General features: G+C 38.6%; 1 pseudogene; it reads right to left on the minus strand.

Annotated features, from left to right (window-relative positions):
• Positions 1–23265, minus strand: part of LOC100801795 (uncharacterized) — a 58605-nt pseudogene that overhangs the window by 1563 nt on the left and 33777 nt on the right.

Here is a 23265-nt window from a genome sequence, read left to right on the forward strand (position 1 = left end):
TTTCTGGATTTTTGACTTTAGTTTCGATTTTGACCTTTTCTTCCTCTTTTTTTTTTTTTATTTTTTTTTGATCTCTAGTAGTAAAGATAAGTCTAAACGCGCCGGATCCCTTAAAATGACGTTGGATCAAGTGAGGGTCCTTTTCCTTGGATACGGTTCAAATCACATGATCGTCCTCGGCGGAAAACATAAAAATAAATGTGAGTGTCGGTGCAGATTCTCATTTTTTATTTTTATTTACATTGGACCTAGATACATTCTAATTGGCAATAATAAATAAAAATTGCAAATGCATTAAAATAAATATGCTAGAAGAAATAATAAAATGCATGAAATACAAAACAATAAATACATATGGTGCATAAAATAAATAAAGAAAATAAAATGCAAGACATAAAAATAAATATAATGCTGGAAATAAATAAAAAAATGAAAATAAAAATGCAAGACATAAAATAAACATGATGCTAAAAATAAATAAAAAATGCAAGACATAAAGTAAATATGATGCATAAAATAAAAAATAAACAAAATAAAATAAAATAAAAAAAATGCAAGACATAAAATAAGTATGATGCTGAAAATAAATAAAAAATGCAAGGCATAAAGTAAATATGATGCATAAAATAAAAAATAAACAAAATAAAATAAAATAAAAAAAAATGCAAGACATAAAATAAGTATGATGCTGAAAATAAATAAAAAATGCAAGGCATAAAGTAAATATGATGCATAAAATAAAAATAAACAAAATAAAATAAAAAAAATGCAAGACATAAAATAAGTATGATGCTGAAAATAAATAAAAAATGCAAGGCATAAAATTAAATATGATACATAAAATAAAAAAATGCAAGACATAAAATAAATAAATATGGGGCGTAAAAAAAAGAAAGAAAAAAAAAAAAAAAGAGAAAAAAAAGGTGCAGTAAGGAAGAGGGGGGGTGAGAGTAGGAATCCGAAAGAGAAGAAGAAGAGAAAAAAAAAAGGAAGGCAGGCCGGAGATGAGTCCACTGGGCCAGAAGGGGAGAACCGGACCAGTTTGGTTCAAGGAAAAAAAAACCGAACCGGTCCAGCCTCTATATAAGGGCTTGGGGCCGGTTTTCTTTCATTTTTTTAAAACTCTTTCTCTCTCTTCTTCTTTTTCTCTCTTCTCTCTCTTCCCTTCCGAAGCTCCCTGCGGCCATGAACATTCCCCGGCGCGGCGGCCGCTGGCGGCGCCACCGTGCCGGAGTAACTCAAGCCCCCCCTTTTTTTACCTCTCGAACCCTCTTCACTCACTCGTTATGAATCTGAGGTTCGTTTTCAAAAAACGCGACACAGCAAGCCTAGATCTAAACTTAAAGCGGGTAGAATCCTACCCTTTTCTTTCGTGTTTGGTTGGGTTGAAACGGTTTTGGGCTGGTAACCGGTGAGTTAGGACCGTGTAGTGTATGGTTCTGGGTTCGTATTGTTTTGGTTTATGCCGGTTCGGTTTCCGTGGTCTGTGCGATGATTGGGGTACGAATCGTGTGATTTGTGGTTTGAATGTGTTTCGGATTTTGATTCTGTTGGTTTTTTTTGTGGTTTGTTTGTACGGTGGTGGGTGGTGGCTGTGTTGGTGGTTTTCGGTGGCTGTGTTGGTGGTTTGCGGTGGTTTTCGGTGGCTGTGTTGGCTGTTGGTTCACGGAGGAGGAGAGGGGCACTGAGTGGTGGCTAGTGGTGGCTCTTGGCTGTTCCGGCGCTTTGACTGTCCGTATTCCCCTCTCTCTCTCTCTCTCACATGCACAGTAATTAATGCAGCATTTAAAGGACATAATTAGGGTAAAAAACGAAGAGCCCCTCTGGGCCTGGACCAAAAAAAGAGACAGAAAAGAAGAAAAAGGAAAGAAAAAAAAAAACAAAATATAAAACAGCAAAAATAAAATAAAATAAAATAAAATAAAAATAAAATAAAAAACGAAAAAAGGATACTAATAAAGATATTAATAAAAAACGGAAATAATAAAAACACTTAATAAAAGGAAAAAAAAAAAAAAAAAAAAAGAAGAAGAAAATAATAACTAAAAAAATAATAATAATAATAATAATAATAAAGGTAAATAAATAAATAAAAAAAAAAGGGGCGTCTTCAAAACAAAAATGAGGTATTTTAAAATACCTCCCTGCCGAAATTTCATCTGAAATGATGGAAATTTCCGGCTTAAAAGACGAGAGAAAAAAAAGAAATAAAACGGGTCAAAAATGGGGTATGACAGATGCCCCTATTTAAGTCTCTTCGTTACGGAGATTTAAAAGTGAAACTTTTAAAGCGACGGGTCGAAGAGATTTAAATACAGAGTACACCATTTTTGACCAATTTCAACTACAAAATGCTATGAATGCACTGTTATGCACGTAATGTTGCGAATGCTTGCGATGCAAGTATGAATGCAAGACGAGGTAAATGGCTCGACTGGGAATAACAAAACCAAATGGTACCCGATTTTGTTAAAGAAAAGGGGTCCGACTGGGGATCACATGGTTTTACTGGGGGTAAATGTCAGCTGTTCGGGTTGACGACGAACTGCCACTGACGACAAAGGAACAAAGATAAATGTCAGATGTTCGGGTTATTGCCGAACTAGCCAACTGACCAGAATCGAAGATAAATGTCAACTGTTCGGGTTATTGCCGAACTAGTCAATCTGACCAAAAACAAAGATAAATATCAACTGTTCAGGTTATTGCCGAACTAGTCAACTGACAAGAAACAAAGATAAATGTCAACTGTTCAGGTTATTGCCGAACTAGTCAACTGATAAGAAACAAAGATAAATGTCAACTGTTCAGGTTATTGCCGAACTAGCCAACTGATAAGAAACAAAGATAAATGTCAACTGTTCAGGTTATTGCCGAACTAGCCAACTGATAAGAAACAAAGATAAATGTCAACTGTTCAGGTTATTGCCGAACTAGTCAACTGACAAGAAACAAAGATAAATGTCAACTGTTCAGGTTATTGCCGAACTAGCCAACTGATAAGAAACAAAGATAAATGTCAACTGTTCAGGTTATTGCCGAACTAGTCAACTGATGACATGAAACAGAGGCAAATGATGCACAAGCTGTTCATTAAAGAAATTGCCACTTGGCGGAGAGAAGGTGACATCTTTGGATCAGACACACTGGGGATGACACTTGGGGAAATAGAAGGTTACAAATTATTCATGATTGATTGAAATGAAAAGATAATTGAAGCAAGATTCATGATGGTTAATGCAGCCATGTACGCATGATATTGTCTTTATTGTATATGCATGAATGTGTATATGTATGAATGCCTGAATGACGACACGACTTGTATGACTGTATGGAGGATTGACTTGGATGATTGTATGAATGATAAATTGGATGGAACAAGATTGGACAGGTAAGATTGAAAGTGACCCGACGTCGCATCACAAACACTCGGCAATCTTCAATGGGGATGATGCCACTAGGGTATATCAAAATAGTGACGGGGTAAAGCCCGCAGCAACTGATGGGGAATAAACATTTCTTGGGAGAACGTGCCAATCCAAAAAACATGGTAGAAGAGCTGGTGCTTCTGTGGTCATGCTTATTATTATTATTTATATATATATATATATATATATATATATATTATTTATATATATATATATTTTTTTTTTTTGAAAAAAAAAAAAAAAAAAAAGCAATTGACCACGTGCAACCTGCAAGGTTTATCCATTCTCAGGGTAGCTGTTGACACACCCTTCATCTATTCACGAGTTCAAAGAAAAAGTGTTTTGTTGTTTGTGCTTCTCAAAAAAGACATGAAAGAAAATTTATGATTTTGAGAAATATTTTGTTTCAAATGCTACCATAAAAAAGGAAAGGTTTTATAAGCTGTATAAATGAGAATTCCAAATGAAAGGCAACAGGCTCAAATTTATTTGAAAGAGTGGTGACCTGCCAATGGCATGGCTCCACTGATCTTACAAAGTTTGGAAAATGGTAAATATAAATCGAAGGTTCATTGAACACAATAACCGTTGTTCCCTCTGACAACCTTGAATTCCACTGTTTGGATGCTTCAGATTCAGGGTCTCCTTGACATTCCATTGTGCCCCAAATGAACAAAGATCATCTCGATGCAGTTACTTTGTCTTTTGATCTTTAACTTTTGCATAGATCGCCCTTTCGGGTTTTCGACCTATCAGGCTAATTATTTTTTTGTTTGATGTCTCTAATTTTTGCCTGGGCCGCCCTTTCGGGTTTTCGACCCACCGAGACGCTCATTTTTGCCTAAGCCGCCCTTTCGGGTTTTCGACTTACCGAGCTGTTCTTTTATTTTTAGACAAAGTATTTCTTGACTGCATCCGCATTCACGGGACGAGGGAGCTCATCCCCATCCATAGTTGTAAGAGTCAGTGCACCACCAGAGAAAGTTCTCTTGACGACATATGGGCCTTCGTAATTAGGCGTCCACTTGCCCCTAGAGTCGGGTTGGAAAGATAAAACCTTCTTGAGAACAAGATCTCCTTCTTGAAACACACGAGGACGAACCTTCTTGTCGAAAGCCTGCTTCATCCTCTGTTGATAAAGTTGTCCGTGGCACAAGGCCTTCATGCGTTTTTCTTCAATTAGATTCAACTGATCATATCTGCTTTGGCACCATTCAGCTTCTGATAACTGGGCCTCCATTAGAACTCTCATTGATGGAATCTCAACCTCCACAGGGAGTACTGCTTCCATACCATACACCAAAGAGAAGGGGGTTGCCCCTGTTGAAGTACGCACTGAAGTGCGATACCCATGCAAAGCATACGGTAACATCTCATGCCAGTCTTTGTATGTGACCACCATCTTCTGCACTATCTTCTTGATATTCTTGTTTGCAGCTTCAACTGCGCCATTCATCTGAGGTCTGTAAGGAGAAGAATTGTGATGCTCAATCTTGAACCCTTCACACAAATCTTTCATCATCTTGTTATTCAAGTTCGTTCCATTATCTGTGATGATTCTGTTGGGCACACCATAACGGCAGATGATCTGATTCTTGATAAAGCGGACCACAACTTGCTTAGTCACATTTGCATAAGAAGCTGCTTCAACCCACTTGGTGAAGTAATCAATAGCCACTAGAATGAAACGATGTCCGTTTGAAGCTTTCGGTTCGATTCTACCAATCATATCGATGCCCCACATAGAGAAGGGCCACGGAGAAGAAAGAACATTAAGTGTAGTTGGTGGTACGTGAATTCTATCAGCATAAATCTGGCATTTGTGGCACTTCCTGGCATGCTTGCAACAATCTGTTTCCATCGACATCCAGTAGTAACCTGCTCTCAACAACTTCCTAGCCATTGCATGTCCATTGGAGTGAGTTCCAAAGGAGCCTTCATGTACCTCATGCATCAAAAGTTCTGCTTCTTGCTTATCTACACACCTGAGTAGTACCATGTCAAAGTTTCTTTTGTACAAAACATCCCCATTTAGGAAGAAATTACCAGACAATCTTCTCAAAGTTCTCCTGTCTTTGTTGGATGCTCCAGATGGATATTCCTGACTTTGGAGGAAACACTTGATATCATGGAACCAGGGCTTATCATCAACAACCTCTTCGACTGCAAACACGTGAGCGGGCCTCTCGAGGCGCTGAATTCTGATTGTTGGCAAATTGTTCCGGTGACTCACTTCGTACATGGAGGATAAAGTTGCTAACGCATCTGCCATCTGGTTCTCATCACGAGGGATGCGGTGAAGCTCCACTTTGTTGAAGAAGGTTAGCAAACGCTTTGCATAATCTTTGTATGGAATCAAGCCGGGGTGGCGAGTTTCCCATTCTCCTTTGATTTGGTTGATTACGAGAGCTGAATCCCCGTAAATGTCAAGGTTCTTGATTCTCAAGTCGATGGCTTTTTCAATGCCCAAGATACATGCTTCATATTCTGCCATATTGTTGGTGCAATCGAACTGTAACCTTGCAGCGAAAGGGAGATGATTACCTTCAGGAGTGATAATAACTGCCCCAATTCCATTGCCAAAGACATTCACGGCTCCATCAAAAATCAAACCCCATCTAGACTCGGGATCTGGACCTTCTCCAAGCAATGGTTCATCACAATCCTTCATCTTCAAGTACATAATCTCTTCATCAGGAAAGTCAAACTTGATGGGTTGATAGTCCTCAATTGGTTGGTGAGCCAAATGATCAGCAAGAACACTCCCCTTAATTGCCTTCTGGGTGCGGTATTCGATATCATACTCGGATAACAACATCTGCCAACGAGCAATTCTTCCTGTCAGAGCGGGTTTCTCGAAGATATACTTGATCGGGTCCATCTTGGATATTAGCCAGGTGGTGTGGTTAATCATGTAGTGACGAAGACGCTTGGCAGCCCAGGCTAGTGCACAACAAGTTTTCTCAAGTAGGGAGTACCTGGACTCACAATCTGTAAACTTCTTGCTCAAGTAGTAGATGGCATGTTCTTTCCTTCCGGTCTCATCCTGTTGTCCGAGCACACAGCCCATAGAATCTTCTAACACAGTCAAGTACATAATCAGAGGCCTTCCTTCAATTGGAGGTATAAGAATTGGAGGTTCTAGCAGATAATTCTTGATACTATCAAAAGCCTTTTGACAATCTTCGGTCCAAACAACCCCTTGATCTTTTCGAAGCAACTTGAATATAGGTCCGCACGTGGCTGTCATGTGCGAGATGAAACGAGAAATGTAATTTAGACGCCCAAGAAAACCTCTCACTTGTTTCTCTGTTTGTGGAACCGGCATTTCTCTAATGGCCTTGACCTTGTCAGGATCTACTTCAATACCTTTCTGACTGACAATGAAACCCAAGAGTTTTCCAGATCTAACACCAAAGGTACATTTGTTGGGATTCAGTCGAAGTTGGTACTTTCTCAGCCGTTGAAACATCTTCAGCAAGTACTCGACATGTTCTTCTTCAGTGCCTGACTTGACAATCATATCATCCACGTACACTTCTATCTCTTTGTGCATCATGTCATGAAAGAGAGTGGTCATGCCTCTTTGGTAAGTGGCACCTGCATTTATCAACCCAAAGGGCATTACCCTGTAACAAAAGGTGCCCCAAGGCGTGATGAAAGATGTCTTTTCTCTATCTTCAACTGCCATCTTGATCTGATTGTACCCAGAGAAACCGTCCATGAAGGAGAAGACCTTGGACTTTGCAGCGCTGTCAACCAATACATCGATGTGAGGTAGAGGAAAGTCATCTTTTGGACTAGCCTTGTTCAAATCTCGGTAGTCAACGCACATCCTGACCTTGCCGTCCCTCTTTGGAACAGGCACTATGTTGGCTAACCATTGAGGATACTCTGATGTGACAAGAAAACCTGCATCGATCTGCTTCTGTACTTCCTCTTTGATCTTGAGAGCCATGTCAGGGCGAGTTCTTCTCAGTTTCTGTTTGACCGGTGGGCATTCGGGCTTCAAAGGCAAACGGTGCTCCACAATACGGGGATCCAAGCCGGGCATATCTTGGTACGACCATGCGAACACATCGACGTATTCTTTGAGTAATTCAATCACCCTTCGTTTGACAGTTGCCTCAAGCGATGCCCCAATCTTGACTTCCTTCTTATCTTCCTTGGTTCCCAAGTTAATCACCTCTACTACCTCCTCATGAGGCCGAATGGTTTTCTTTTCATATTCCAATAACCGAGCAAGTTCCTCTGGGATTTCATCATCCTCCTCCTCTTCAGCCTCGTAGACAGGAGATTCGAAGTTGGGAGAGAGTGCAGGATTATTATGTTCAACGGGCTCATAAATGCCTAGTCTGCATATGATTGATGATTGACTTTAGAAAATGAGTGAACAATGCAGACTTTTTATAATTAATTGAAATCAGAAAACAAAAATAAAATATTTTGGGTTTTTTGTGTTACCATTTTCCAGAAAGAGCAATAAGCATAGATATCAGGATAAACCACATTTTCCATTAATAAGAGTAGTGCTTGAAACAAGACAGCCCTACATGATTGCGCTTTCGTCCTGGGCAAGACGAAAGGATCTTTTTTGAAAAACAAACAAACAGAAAAAACAAAGACACATTACTTTGATGCATGAACTACTGAAGGGATGTCAACCGCGTCCCAGTTGCGAACAATTTTTTCAGGTGTGACAAATGCGAGTACTATCTCTTCAGGAACATCTTCCAAGACAGCATTGGCTTCTGGCGAGTTGTTGATGAACCCGGCGCTACAAAAGGTGCTAGTAATGGAGCTTGATCCAACACTGTTCGTTGCGGATCCTGCAGAAGAAGCAAATCCCAGTCCTTCACGGTTTTTACTCTCTAGCAACTGCACAACTTTTCCCCATCCTACACCTGTTCCTTCCTGCACCACTTTCTGTGCGCTCTTCCAAGTAGCAAAAGATACTTCATTTTTCTCTGGCTTTTTACCCTCTACAGTCAGGCCTTGGAAAGAGGTTCCTTCTGTTTCATCAGCACCAATAAAGGAAAAAGCTGACAAATGACTAACCAACAAGGCTTCCTCTCCACTCACAGTGATCAAACTCCCATTTCTGACAAACTTCAGCTTTTGATGCAAAGTGGATGTCACGGCCCCAGCTTCATGGATCCACGGCCTACCCAAGAGGCAACTGTATGCGGCTTGGATATCCATCACCTGGAATGTAATTTGGAAAACAAACGGCCCAATTGTAATGGGCAAATCAACCTCCCCGATAACAGACTTTCTTGATCCATCAAACGCTTTGACAACCACCCCGCTTCTTCTCATGGGGGGCCCCCGGTAAGAAAGTTGATCTAATGTGGATTTGGCCATTACATTCAATGAGGAACCAGTGTCCACAAGTACATTCGACAGAGCATCAGACTTGCAGTTCACCGATATATGTAAAGCCAGATTGTGGTTCCTCCCCTCCTCAGGAAGCTCTTCATCACTAAAACTTAAATTATTGCAGGCAGTAATGTTTCCTACTATACTGTCCAATTGATTAACAGTCACGTCCCTCTCCACAAAAGCTTGGTCTAACACCCTCATTAGAGCCTCACGGTGTGCTTCTGAGTTCAATAGCAGAGACAAAATGGATATCTTAGAGGGAGTTTGCAGCAGCTGGTCTACTACTTTATACTCACTCTTCTGGATCAGTTTCAGAATTTCGTCATGATCAGAATTCTTGCTAGTCCCATTGGATTGGCCTACTTCCTTCCTTGTACCGGGGCCGTTCACTGTCACCTGTTTAACTGCCGGATCATTCACTTTCTTTGCAAACAATGTGGGGATAACACGTCCATTCCTCAGAACCTTACTGTCACTAGCAATGTTGTCCACAGAAATCGCAGGAGTTAGAGAGGGCAAAGGCACCTCCTGCCCACCTTCCAACATCGTGGCACTATACTTGTAAGGGACCGCTTTTAGAGAAGCATACGGCATAGGTCCTGGCAAGCTAATCACCAGTGGAGTAGTAGTTGATTCCCCACTGTTATAGCTTATTTCCAACCGCTGAAACTCAGGGGTAATGACGCACACTTCTTTGTCCTTCCTCGTGATGATTAGTTCTCTGTTGTCTATCAGCCTTTGTATGTCCTCTTGTACCTTCGGGCATCCTTTTACATTCACAGGACATACTTCACACGCTGCATGATCATGGTCAAACAGAGCTGCCTCGCACATCTTGATATGTATTGGGACCAGGGGAGTTCGAACATGCTGGACGTTCAGGATGACACCGTCTTCATCACAATCTTGTATCATGTTGACAGCAGGCCCATGGTTCGGCAGAGGGTTCGCCTGAACATTGGGATTCTGATCTTTGAAGGATAGCAAATTGGCCCGGACTAGTTTTTGCACTTCATTCTTCAGGACATAGCAGTTTTCAACGTCATGACCTGGGGCCCCTTGGTGGAAAGCGCAGGTTAAATCATGACGAAACCAGGGAGGTAAAACATCTGGTGTACGAGGGGGTGTTCTGACCTGGACAAGGTTTTTGGCGAGCAGGGCGGGGAGTAAGTCAGCATATTTCATTGGGATTGGATCAAAGGTTGTTTTCTGGCGGTTTTGTGAGTGATATGGTTGTTGGGGGGTCTGCGGGCGATGTTGTTGTTTTTGAGGGTATTGTGGCTGATGGTATTGCTGTGGAGGGTATTGTTGTGGGGGGTATTGTTGTGGAGGGTATTGTTGTGGAGGGTATTGGTAGGGGTAATGTGGCCTTTGTTGGTGATATGGTGGGTTTGGAATAGTGGATGCGACATTCGCAACCTGACGATATGGGGTGAAATTCTGCTGAGGCTTACCATGAGCTACCATTCCCACCTCTTGATCTTTCTTCTTTGCAAAGTGGCCTCCAAACTTCTTGGCATTAATTGCGGCAGGGGCACTTTCCCCGGTCAAACGTCCCTCTCGGACACCTTCCTCTAATCGCACCCCCATGTTGACCATTTCGGTGAAGTCGGTTGGTGCACTTGCAACCATTCTCTCGTAATAAAACTGGCTCAGGGTCTTCAGAAATATTTTGGTCATTTCCCTTTCTTCCAACGGCGGGACAATCTGGGCAGCCACTTCCCTCCAACGCTGAGCATACTCCTTGAACGTTTCCTTCTCTTTTTGTGTCATCGCACGGAGCTGATCACGATCTGGGGCCATGTCCAAATTGTACTTATACTGTCGGATGAACGCTTCACCCAGGTCATTGAAAGTACGAATGCTCGCACTGTCCAAATTCATATACCACTTCAGAGCGGCCCCAGTCAGGCTGTCCTGAAAGAAATGAATAAGCAGCTTATGATTGTCGGTATACATGGACATTTTCCGCGCGTACATCACCAAGTGACTGCGGGGACAAGAGTTTCCTTTATACTTCTCGAAGTCTGGCACCTTGAACTTGTGAGGGATAGTAACATTTGGGACCAAGCATAATTCACAGGCGTCCTTCCCGAACAGATCTCTTCCTCGGAGGGCTTCGACTTCCCTTTGCATACCATCAAATCTTTCTTGGAGTTCTTCCATCCTGTCGAAGGCTACAACATTTTCAGCTTGGAAAATTGGTTCAACCTCTTGTTGAATAGTGTGAATCAGTGGAGCTGAATAAGTCATTGCAGCTTGAGGGAAAGAGGTATTGGGTTGCGGAATCGGTGCTGACTGCTGAGCAAAAGGAGGTGGAACTTCAGATACAGCGGGCTGGGGGCTTCCACAGACTGGAGGTGGCATTCCCCATGTACAACCTGGAGGCAAAAAGAGGGGTGGAGAAGTCACTGTAGATAACGGGGTTGTGCTCACCAAAGGCTGCTCTACAGCAACGGCGGCAGCTTGAGAGTTCTGGGCCGACAGGAGTGCACTCATCATGGTCGTCAACCTATCCATTCCCTCTCGTAAAGTGGCAACCTCCTCCCTGAGACTCTGATTTTCTTGTTCAACTATATCCATCCTCTTCCGATTGGCCCTGGTGTTGTAAATGCGAGTTGGTTTGTGGAGAATTCGTCGGGCCACTTTCCTTGGGCGGCGGCTGATTGACTCCCCCCCCTTTTGAAGTAGTGAACACAGTGTGAGACTCGATTTAGAAACCATGAATGCAACATGATGCATGCTTATGCTTATGCAAAAAGAAAGGGAACAAATTATTATCGAAGAACTTGTTAGAGAAATTGTAAACATCATAAACTGAAACACTTCACTTAAGCATTGGAATATTACAAAGAAATTTTTTTATTTTTTTATTTTTTTTTATTTTTTTTTTTTTACAAGTCAAGAGATTTCGGGAGCTAAAATCTAAACATAAGGTCCTAAAAACTTCAGACTCAAACTCCCGGAGTAGCTGGATCCTCGGAATCTGAATGTGCACGGGAGAACAAATCCATAAACCTCCTCTTCCTTCTAGCATCTCGGTGGAGCAAAGCGTCTTTCTGACGAAGCAAGTCGTCCTTCTCAATCATCCTCTGGTTCTGGATAAAAAGCTCACGGCTCTGTTGGGCTATCTTCCCCTTCAAAGTCTCATTCTCTTGCTCGAGCTCCTGGCATCTCCTCTTCCAAGTTTCTTTTTCTTGCCTTTCTTTGGTTAATTGTTCATGAAACTCTTCCTTAGTATCAAAGGGGATAGGCAAGGATGATGGTGGGATGGTGGACGATAGGTATCTAGGTAAGCGGTAGGGTAGGCCAAAGCTCTTGGTCCTATCAATAACCCACTGGGTGTAAGATTCATGCACATAGTCTGATTTCTTTCCCAACTGACTTCTGTTGAGTCTGCGGATAGCGCTCCAAGCTTGTGCGAATCTTTCCCTTTTGTTCGAATGATCTCCATGGTTAAGATAGAATTCATTAGTCAAGGCAAGGTTGTTTGGTTTTGTCTTTATCGGGTACCCAAATTGTCGTCGAGCGAGGAGTGGGTTGTAGCTAATTCCGCCACGCATACCCAAAAGAGGTACGTTGGGATATTCACCACAACTCACAATAATCTCTCCAACATCACTAGCTGCTTGGTACCAAACAATGTCAGATGGGTCAAGAGTCATGATTCGGCGAGGCCAGGAAAGCTTGTCATCATTGGTCTTGAAGGCACGGGATTGAGGTAAGTGGAAGGTAAACCACTGATAGAGCAAAGATGCACAACAAGAAATGGTTCCCCGGCCAGCCTGGGTACGGTCATGAATAGAATGGTAGGTATCGGCAAGTAGAGTGGGTACGGGGTTCTTTGTAAGAAAGATTTTAATGGCATTGATATCGATGAAGTTGTCAATATTTGGGAAGAGTAAAAGGCCATATATAAGGAGGGCTAGGATAGAATGGAAGGCAAGTATACTAGCTGCTTCAGCAAATATGGAGGCTTGTTGGTAGAGGAAGTGGGTGGGAAGACCTTGGAGGCCTCCTTTAGAGGTAAGGTTTGCTTGGATGATAGAGGTTTTAAGATGGAGGGCGGCTGCGATGTCGGAGGGTTTAGGGGTAGGCTCAAAACCATGGAAAGGTATCTTGTCTGGCACGGGTAAACCAACTAGGTAGGAGTACTCTTCAAGTGTGGGGACAAGCTGGTAATCGGGAAATGTGAAGCAATGGTAGAGCGGGTCATAGAACTGAACCAGGGTCTCTAGGCATCCTTCCTCAACATCTACTCTAAGAATTCTGAGCAACTTCCCATGATGAGCTTGAAAATCAACTGGATCACTTACTAAAGATGCTAGCTCCCTTAATCTCAACAGGTCTGTTTTTTTGAAAAGGTACTTCCTAGTGCTTCTCAGTGGGATGTCCATATCTACAAAGTTTACAAAAAGCTTGTCTAAGTCCTTCGATAATTTGGATGAAAAAAGAGTTTATGCATGGATGCATGTATGCATGATTATGCCAAAGTATGGAGAAAACATGGTGAAGTTAAGTCCAAAATGTTGGAGTTAAGGGTAAACACGCCATTTGGTAAGGACTATGGTTTCATATGTACCTGTATCACGGGTTCTACCAAGTTCCCAAAGTCATTGACCACTTCCGGATATTGTCGGATTACGGGACTACTCTCGGTCCAACAACGTCCATAGGAAAGCCTCGTTTGAGTGTAGTATCGCGTATCAACCAATTCAAGACTACTCTTGATTAGCCACCGCACTACGTCCTAAAAGGCTAAGATGGGTTAAAGGTAACTAAAGGTCCTCAACTTCATAGGTTGCTTGGAAATATCAATGCTGAACACGACTACTCATGCCAACATAGTAATATTCCCAAGATCCCTCCATTGAGCGGGGTTATCACATGTGCCACATCCGAAACTCACTCTCGGAAAGACACTATGATTATACCACCATCCTATCTTATGTTTCCCTCAAGTCCGGGTGTAGGACTTATCTCACCACTCACGTAAAAGATAAACACTTAAGCACGTATTTACAGTTTCAAATAATAACAAAGCATAAAGATGAAAAAAACAAGATAGGTTTAACCCACTTAGGAGTGTGATCCCCAGTGGAGTCGCCATTTTTCTGTCGCGGTGATTTTTGGATATCAAGCTATTGATTAGCATTGACTCGCAATTTTAAGATCACCACCGATCTTTTATTTTTCCGAAGAAAAGGGAGAAAGCTCGAAAAACCCTATTTTTTAAGAGATCAAAGGTCCGGGGGTTGGTTACGCAAAGGGAAGGTACTAGCACCCTAAACGTCTATAGTACTCTATAGGAACCTCTTGCTTATTTTATCTTTATGCTAAATTGATTATTTGTTTGGAAATAAATGCTTAAGTGTGAAAAGATTAAAGAGATGGATTCAGAAGAAAGGAGATGTTTTTGTTATTTTTATTGATTTGGAAAGACAAAGTCTTTTGCCTACATACCCGAATGGGATCAAAATCATGTAGTTCGGGGTAGAAAGTCGAGTGGTTGGTTTTGATTGATTTTAAAGTTCGAAAAAAGAAGAGTTTAGGCAAGGTAAGAGGCCGAAAAGACCTAGAAGAAAGAAGTGAGTTCGATTGATTTTAAATAAAAAAAAAAAGTTTTGATTGATTAAAGATTGATTAAAAATTTGATTAAGAAAGGAAGAATAAAGATTGACCCTTTTTTTTGAAATTTTGATTATGGAAAGTTTTTGGATTTTTGACTTTTTTCTTCTTTTTTTTTTTTTTTTTTTTTTTTTTTTTTTTTTTTTGATCTCTAGTTATGTAAAGATAAGTCTAAACGCGCCGGATCCCTTAAAATGACGTTGGATCAAGTGAGGGTCCTTTTCCTTGGATACGGTTCAAATCACATGATCGTCCTCGGCGGAAAACATAAAAATAAATGTGAGTGTCGGTGCAGATTCTCATTTTTTATTTTTATTTACATTGGACCTAGATACATTCTAATTGGCAATAATAAATAAAAATTGCAAATGCATTAAAATAAATATGCTAGAAGAAATAATAAAATGCATGAAATACAAAACAATAAATACATATGGTGCATAAAATAAATAAAGAAAATAAAATGCAAGACATAAAAATAAATATAATGCTGGAAATAAATAAAAAAATGAAAATAAAAATGCAAGACATAAAATAAACATGATGCTAAAAATAAATAAAAAATGCAAGACATAAAGTAAATATGATGCATAAAATAAAAAATAAACAAAATAAAATAAAATAAAAAAAATGCAAGACATAAAATAAGTATGATGCTGAAAATAAATAAAAAATGCAAGGCATAAAGTAAATATGATGCATAAAATAAAAAATAAACAAAATAAAATAAAATAAAAAAAAATGCAAGACATAAAATAAGTATGATGCTGAAAATAAATAAAAAATGCAAGGCATAAAGTAAATATGATGCATAAAATAAAAATAAACAAAATAAAATAAAAAAAATGCAAGACATAAAATAAGTATGATGCTGAAAATAAATAAAAAATGCAAGGCATAAAATTAAATATGATACATAAAATAAAAAAATGCAAGACATAAAATAAATAAATATGGGGCGTAAAAAAAAGAAAGAAAAAAAAAAAAAGAGAAAAAAAAGGTGCAGTAAGGAAGAGGGGGGGTGAGAGTAGGAATCCGAAAGAGAAGAAGAAGAGAAAAAAAAAAGGAAGGCAGGCCGGAGATGAGTCCACTGGGCCAGAAGGGGAGAACCGGACCAGTTTGGTTCAAGGAAAAAAAAACCGAACCGGTCCAGCCTCTATATAAGGGCTTGGGGCCGGTTTTCTTTCATTTTTTTAAAACTCTTTCTCTCTCTTCTTCTTTTTCTCTCTTCTCTCTCTTCCCTTCCGAAGCTCCCTGCGGCCATGAACATTCCCCGGCGCGGCGGCCGCTGGCGGCGCCACCGTGCCGGAGTAACTCAAGCCCCCCCTTTTTTTACCTCTCGAACCCTCTTCACTCACTCGTTATGAATCTGAGGTTCGTTTTCAAAAAACGCGACACAGCAAGCCTAGATCTAAACTTAAAGCGGGTAGAATCCTACCCTTTTCTTTCGTGTTTGGTTGGGTTGAAACGGTTTTGGGCTGGTAACCGGTGAGTTAGGACCGTGTAGTGTATGGTTCTGGGTTCGTATTGTTTTGGTTTATGCCGGTTCGGTTTCCGTGGTCTGTGCGATGATTGGGGTACGAATCGTGTGATTTGTGGTTTGAATGTGTTTCGGATTTTGATTCTGTTGGTTTTTTTTGTGGTTTGTTTGTACGGTGGTGGGTGGTGGCTGTGTTGGTGGTTTTCGGTGGCTGTGTTGGTGGTTTGCGGTGGTTTTCGGTGGCTGTGTTGGCTGTTGGTTCACGGAGGAGGAGAGGGGCACTGAGTGGTGGCTAGTGGTGGCTCTTGGCTGTTCCGGCGCTTTGACTGTCCGTATTCCCCTCTCTCTCTCTCTCTCACATGCACAGTAATTAATGCAGCATTTAAAGGACATAATTAGGGTAAAAAACGAAGAGCCCCTCTGGGCCTGGACCAAAAAAAGAGACAGAAAAGAAGAAAAAGGAAAGAAAAAAAAAACAAAATATAAAACAGCAAAAATAAAATAAAATAAAATAAAATAAAAATAAAATAAAAAACGAAAAAAGGATACTAATAAAGATATTAATAAAAAACGGAAATAATAAAAACACTTAATAAAAGGAAAAAAAAAAAAAAAAAAAAAAAGAAGAAGAAAATAATAACTAAAAAAATAATAATAATAATAATAATAAAAAAGGTAAATAAATAAATAAAAAAAAAAGGGGCGTCTTCAAAACAAAAATGAGGTATTTTAAAATACCTCCCTGCCGAAATTTCATCTGAAATGATGGAAATTTCCGGCTTAAAAGACGAGAGAAAAAAAAGAAATAAAACGGGTCAAAAATGGGGTATGACAACACTTATAAGAGAAGAGAATGAAAAGAAAAAATGAAATAATTTTCTCCTATAAGTTAAAATCAACTTTTTGAAGAAGCCAAACAATTTTGTTTTTTTTACTCAGCAAATTATTTGTATTATATATGAATGGCACAAAGGGTGCCCCAACCTCTATACAAGATGGGACCAATCACCCAATGCAAAAAATCCAACCATCCCCTGCAGGTTACAGAATATTAATATGCTAATTTTAACTTCTCCAAAAGCTCATTTTACTAATGCAGAAGTTAAATTTAGCTTATAGAATAAAATTTTATGCTTGTTATCTAGTTCTCCTATATAAATATTTATAGAGAAGTTGATCCAAACAAAATTGCATATTAACTTTGAGAATATGTCTATTGCAAAGCTTACTTCAGTGCAGAATTCCTTGTCCGCGACACCTACTAAAACCCCTCCATGAGGTGCTCCATCAAGCATAACGGAACAAATCCATATAAGTTTCTCCAACATCTGCTTTTGAAACACCTCCTTGTCAAGAACCTGGCTTTTAAACATACATAAGCGTGTAATTATAGTCTCTAAAGTTGCTATGATTTTAGCCCATAACCAAGTTAACCACAGGGATTTCAATTTGAAGATTTATGTAAATCCAGGGCCTAACTAGTATGTATGACGGTAAAAAGAAGAAACCTTGCAAGAGAGGCCTCCAACATTTAATCTAGCAGCTACAATAGAAGCCCACTTGCCATATGCAGCAATGAGTCGTTTAGGATTGGTATCAGTCCTACCATCAATAGGGGTTTCTCCAATTTTGGACACAGCAAAATAAGCCAACACCTGGTTTGCATCTTCCAAACCTTTGCTCTCAAGCCACGGCTCCATCATTCCATTCTGGAAGAACACTAAATCTGCGGCACGACCAATAACAAATCCTTAATACCGACAACATTGTCCAACGACCAAACCCAATGGAGGAAAAAAACTACTTACCACCCCATCTAGAAAAAGGTGTAGATTGAACGGCGATAACTGAACGGCGGCCGAAGATGTTCGACGATGGGGCGAGGCGGTGTGGAAGATAGCTACAGAGGAAACGGTGACCTCAAGGAGGGTTGAAGGTTGTGTGCGTAGTCCAGCAGTGAGTGAGGGCATGAGACAGTTGGTTTCACGTCGGGCAAGTCTAAGACGGTGCTTTCCAAGAACATGGTGGAAAAGCAGTGTTCATAGACGGTTTTTTCTAACACCGTCTTTGTTGACAAAGTTCTTAATTACAAAAATATCACCGCTTAAGCAACTACGGCAGTGTAGCAATCAAACATCATTGTAGAAGTTAAATATTTACATAAATGTCACCATGCAGCCTACTACAACGTTTATAATGCCACCAACCTTGAAGCTGTGTCATAAAAAAGCCTTTTTTTGGTAGTGACAGAGAGCTTCGGAGAAATGGAAAGTACGGCTAATATAATATATATTCTTTATTGATTTATTCCTCCTGAAAAAACACAATACATTTTTTTACTGGAAAAGCACAATACATTTAAATGGTCCCAAGTGATGCCAATAATAAATAATTATTATTTATACGTTATAATTATATTATTTTAATAAAAATAAAACCTATAATTTATAAAATAAATATCTAAGTTCGACCAATATATTCTTTTAATAATTTTGGTTTAGGACATGTTTAGGCTCCCTAAGCCCTTCCTAACACAAACACAAACAAATTAACCAACAAAATCACAAATTTTTAGCAATATTAAATCACAATTAAATTATCTTAATTTTTTTTACCATATAATTCTTATCTCATTTCATTATGAATCAAAATGTTTGTTATGTCAAAAGGCATTTACATGTTAAAGACGAATCAAGACTCCTAATTGTTTTGATTAAATGTCAATAAATACAAATGATAAAAGTTGTATCAAATATGCTATTAAATTATGATTTGTATTTGCACGTCTAAAGTTTGAGACGATACACTTATAAGGCGATCTGGTATAACATTTAAGACATTTATTTAATATTTTGTATATGAGATTCTTTCATGCAAAAAATATTCTCTTAGGACATGTCAAACTCCTACGAAGAATAAATGAAATCCATATGTTGGTCCCATTAAAAGGTGTGCTCTGTTGTTGCAGACCTACTTGATGAAAGAAGTGACTTATTTGCTAAATTACAAGACACATTAACTTATCAGCATGGACTTTGCATGAATAAAGGATGTACATTTAATGCAAGCATTAAATTTTTCAACAGACTTAAGACTTCAGACGAAGAACAGAGTGAAGAATCCAATCGAGACAATGTACATATACTTAGAGATGAAGGTTATATATGAAACAATTTTTGAAGAAACAAGACACAAATCATTTATGCAATCGTATTCTTTAATTTTTTCTTGTAAATTCTTGTAAAGATACTGAGCTCATAAAACATATTATTGTATACCTTGAGAGAAAAGACTAAAAGTGTTGAGTGATATATCCATCTTTAAGACGATCACATATTTAGGTAGTGAGTAAACAAATCTTGTTGATTTGTTTAGAGCTAGCAATGGCTCAGTATGACAAAGAATACCATGTTTAAGTCAAGTTTGAGGTAGAGCTTGCAAGCGTAAGAAGTGGCAATGAGTAATACTTGTAACTTTCATAAGTTAGTGAAACCTTGGTAACTGCCTGGAACTGCAAGCAGTCTCGAGTTTGTGACGAACTAGTATAATTATTTGTGTATTTCTCTCTTTTGCTTTAATTGACAAAGGGTTTGAATTCATTTTTAAATTTTATATCTTGTTTTGTTTTACATAGAAAACTGCTTTTATCATCGTCTAACACAATCTGATCTCCAAGTGTTTTAGGTTTATTTAAATCAAACAATAAATGAGTTATCAGTCTTAGAAAAGTTTTTAAATTTTCAAAAACACAATTCAACCTCTTTTCTTGTGTTATTTGCTTCTGCAATGCTCAATACAAGGAATTACATGATTAATAGAGTATAGGCTAGGGAACAATGAAGTCATCCTTGCTAACTCATGAGCAACTCCATTAGCAGCTTACCTAGACACCCTCTACCCCCGACATATATATAAATAAATATAATATATTTGTAAACAAAATCACATGGGTAAAAGGTTCACATTCACTTCAATTACCAAATAAAACTCATTAAAAACATATTCGGCTCAAAATAAGGCCGTCAAAATTTACAAAAATATTTTGTTAAATCAGTGAGGTGAAATAAAATAGACTAACATCATAAAATTAACATAAAAACTTATATCCCAATGTCACATCTTATCAGAGCGTTGTGTCCCGACGTTCTTCATCACAATATTCCTTAAAGCAGTTCACCTAGTCATCTGCTCCCCCAAACACAAAGTTCAAGATCATCACAAGATCCAAACACAAACAACAAACTCGGAGTGAGTTATCACATTCCTAACTAATAGAGAAACAAGACAACTAGATATACATATCATATAAACCAAATAAAACTTACTTACACGTAATTCACGTAATTCCACCACTTTTTCATTCAAAGTTCACTTTTCATCCATCAATCACACTTTTCAATCATCAATCACATTACACAAGAATCACACGCTCTGATCAAGACATAATAACACCTCAATTTCATAATAAACAATTAGCAAGCGCATGAGACAATTATGCTAAGACTCAAGCCTACATGCAATGTGGTACCATGTCAGTGAAAAACCACCCTGGGGCGTTTAGGAGTACATAACAAGACACACCACACAATGGGTTTGCCAGGTCACTCTCACTAAGTAAGATCATAGGAAGATCAGTTAGGGTCACGATATTTTGCGAGAATGCTCCAACCATATGGGATTAGCATAGGCTTAAAGGAGCACTCAAACCCGGTGACCCCGAAGGCCTACACTCTGAAGAGTCCGTCAGGGCCTCTCCCTCCTGATTCAGGTCCAACCCCTAAAATTATTTTAGCACACAGACACTGCAAGTGAATTATATAATACCCACGACCTCACACCCGTGTCTTAAACACGTACAACATATTGCGCTACAATTTAACACTGGTTCCTAAATAGGAACCTACACTTTCTCTTTAATACTGGTTCCTAAATAGGAAACCTACACTTTCTCTTTCTCTTTAACAATGTGCATAAACACTGGTCGGGTTATTGTATAATTCATGGCTCACGATATAATTAATGTAACATCAAGTGTCAACACATCCACTTATTCACAATCGAATATCATGTCCACACTTTAACATCTCATAACATCACATCACTCATCTCATAACATTCCCAATGATATTCATAAGGTACAACATACACATGTTCATGAAATTTAACCATAATATTCTCAAACTCCAACACTTAATAATTTTTGGAATCATACTATAACACTCTACAATATTATTTACATAAATTATTAATATAAATAACTACCTCTATATCTATAAACTAGCATACATCATATTGAATCACAAATTTCAAAGTAAGCTTTCAATGCACAAATTCTAAATAATTATATGAACACTTTGGTCAGTTTCAATTATGATATTAATTTTTTTAAATTATATATAAAAACCTAAACAGCAAGAAAAAGAGAAAATACAAAATCAATATCTCTCTCTAAATTTCTCCTTACTTTATTTCATCAATTCATATTAATTAGAAAATGTTCTCGATTTATAGGGTTCACGCTCAACACAATAGCATATCAATTTCACAAAAATTGGTCTGTTAAACATATATAATTCACTGTAATAATTATAAGGATAAAATGAAAATTGCAAAAACACCCCAAAACCCATTCCAATTGATATCTCTAAAGATCCCTACACATGTTCTCACTAATTCCCAATTGTGAATAACTCATCCCTTGCCTCTAAGCGAGCTCACGTGTCTTCCAACAACGACAGCGGCATCTCTAGCTGTTCCCTGAGATTCCTCCAGTTTTTCCTCCGACTGGTCTGATAGAGTTCCCAGATGTCAGAGAGATGGAGAAGAGATTGAAACCCTCCACTTGTACTGTCTTCATGCGATTCCTTTTTCTCCCTCCACGAACATTATCTCGCAAATCCCAACGGTTAAAATTTACGAAATTGAATTTCGAACAACATATCCAAATTTCATGAAAATCCAACGGTTAAAGAAACCGGAATCGTAATTTAACTGAGACCATTTTGGATTTCTGTGAGAAAGGAAAATGCTACAATGCGAAAGGTATTTCTCTCATCTCAAACATGATATCAAAATTCCCAACGGTGAGAATGCTCGTAATTGGGGCTGCAAACATAGTGCTCAAATTTCACGACGATCCAACGGTGAACGATTCCGAGATTGTCATTTTTCTGAGACAGGTTAGGTGGCCTGCGGGAAAAAGAGAGGGTTTTGGGAGAAGAGAGAAGAAATGAAATTGTGAGGCAGGGGAGGCTGAGGAGTCAGTCTGAAAACTGACCTAGCCTGTTGCTATTTATAGTTAGGGGCATTTACAACCTATTACTTACTCTATTTATTTATTTATTATTTATTATTTTATAAAAACAAACTTTATTTTATTCTCTATCAAACAAATAAATAAAATACCCTTTTTATTTTCTCTCAAATCATTATTTTAATTAATAATCATCTTGTTTATAAAACTCTATTTATTTATAAATAAAAATCCTTTTTAATCTAGTTTACGAAAATTGGGATGTTACAATTTCACCCCTCTTAAAAGAAGTTTCGTCCCTGAAACTTTGCCGAAAGATCAAGAAAAAGATATTACACATATAGTTCTCAATATCAAGTTGTGTGCTCTGTTGAAACACTTATCTGTGACTTCGATCATAAGAGTCTTCTACACTTGACGATAAATCTGGTGATCCTCGTTCCCTCAATGATAGTTTTTCATGAGTTAAGTTGTGTCGCAAAAGTAATATCTCAATGATAATAGAATGTGAATGACTTACTATTTGGAGTATAATAATACTATAGGAGACACTAATGACAATTTGAAACGAACAAACAAACACAAGGAGACGGGACTGATCACATGGTCGACTCTTTTTCGAACATCAGACGGTTCAAGAAAAATTATGAGTTTCGAGTCTCTCATGCTCTACCAATCCTAGTTCACAATAACTATCGAGAATACATGATTTGCCTACCCTCGAGTCTAAGCATCTTCCTTCAACATGATCTTTCTCACTTTCGTATACTTGACTCATAAGTCTTGCTTCAAGAAATCGTAACGGTTCAACTCTAATACTAACCGAATAAGCAAAACAAATCACTTCTCACTTCTATAAAATTGTTCAAACTTAAGTTTTACTCCTTATATAAATTTCACTAGAAAGCTTAAACTTACTCAAGTCATCTTTAACAAGGGTTAGGGTTGATCCAATGGATCCTAAAATAACCTTTTTGTTCGACTACTAGTTAAGAGCATTTCATCTTAAACTTAGGTTTCCTCTCATCTCAATACAACTTCTGCCCAAGAAGGATTTCTAGTTATCTTTCACCTAGATGTAGCATACTCTAAGG

The sequence above is a fragment of the Glycine max genome, chromosome 17, assembly GCF_000004515.6.
Source record: "Glycine max cultivar Williams 82 chromosome 17, Glycine_max_v4.0, whole genome shotgun sequence".
Lineage (NCBI taxonomy): Eukaryota > Viridiplantae > Streptophyta > Magnoliopsida > Fabales > Fabaceae > Glycine > Glycine max.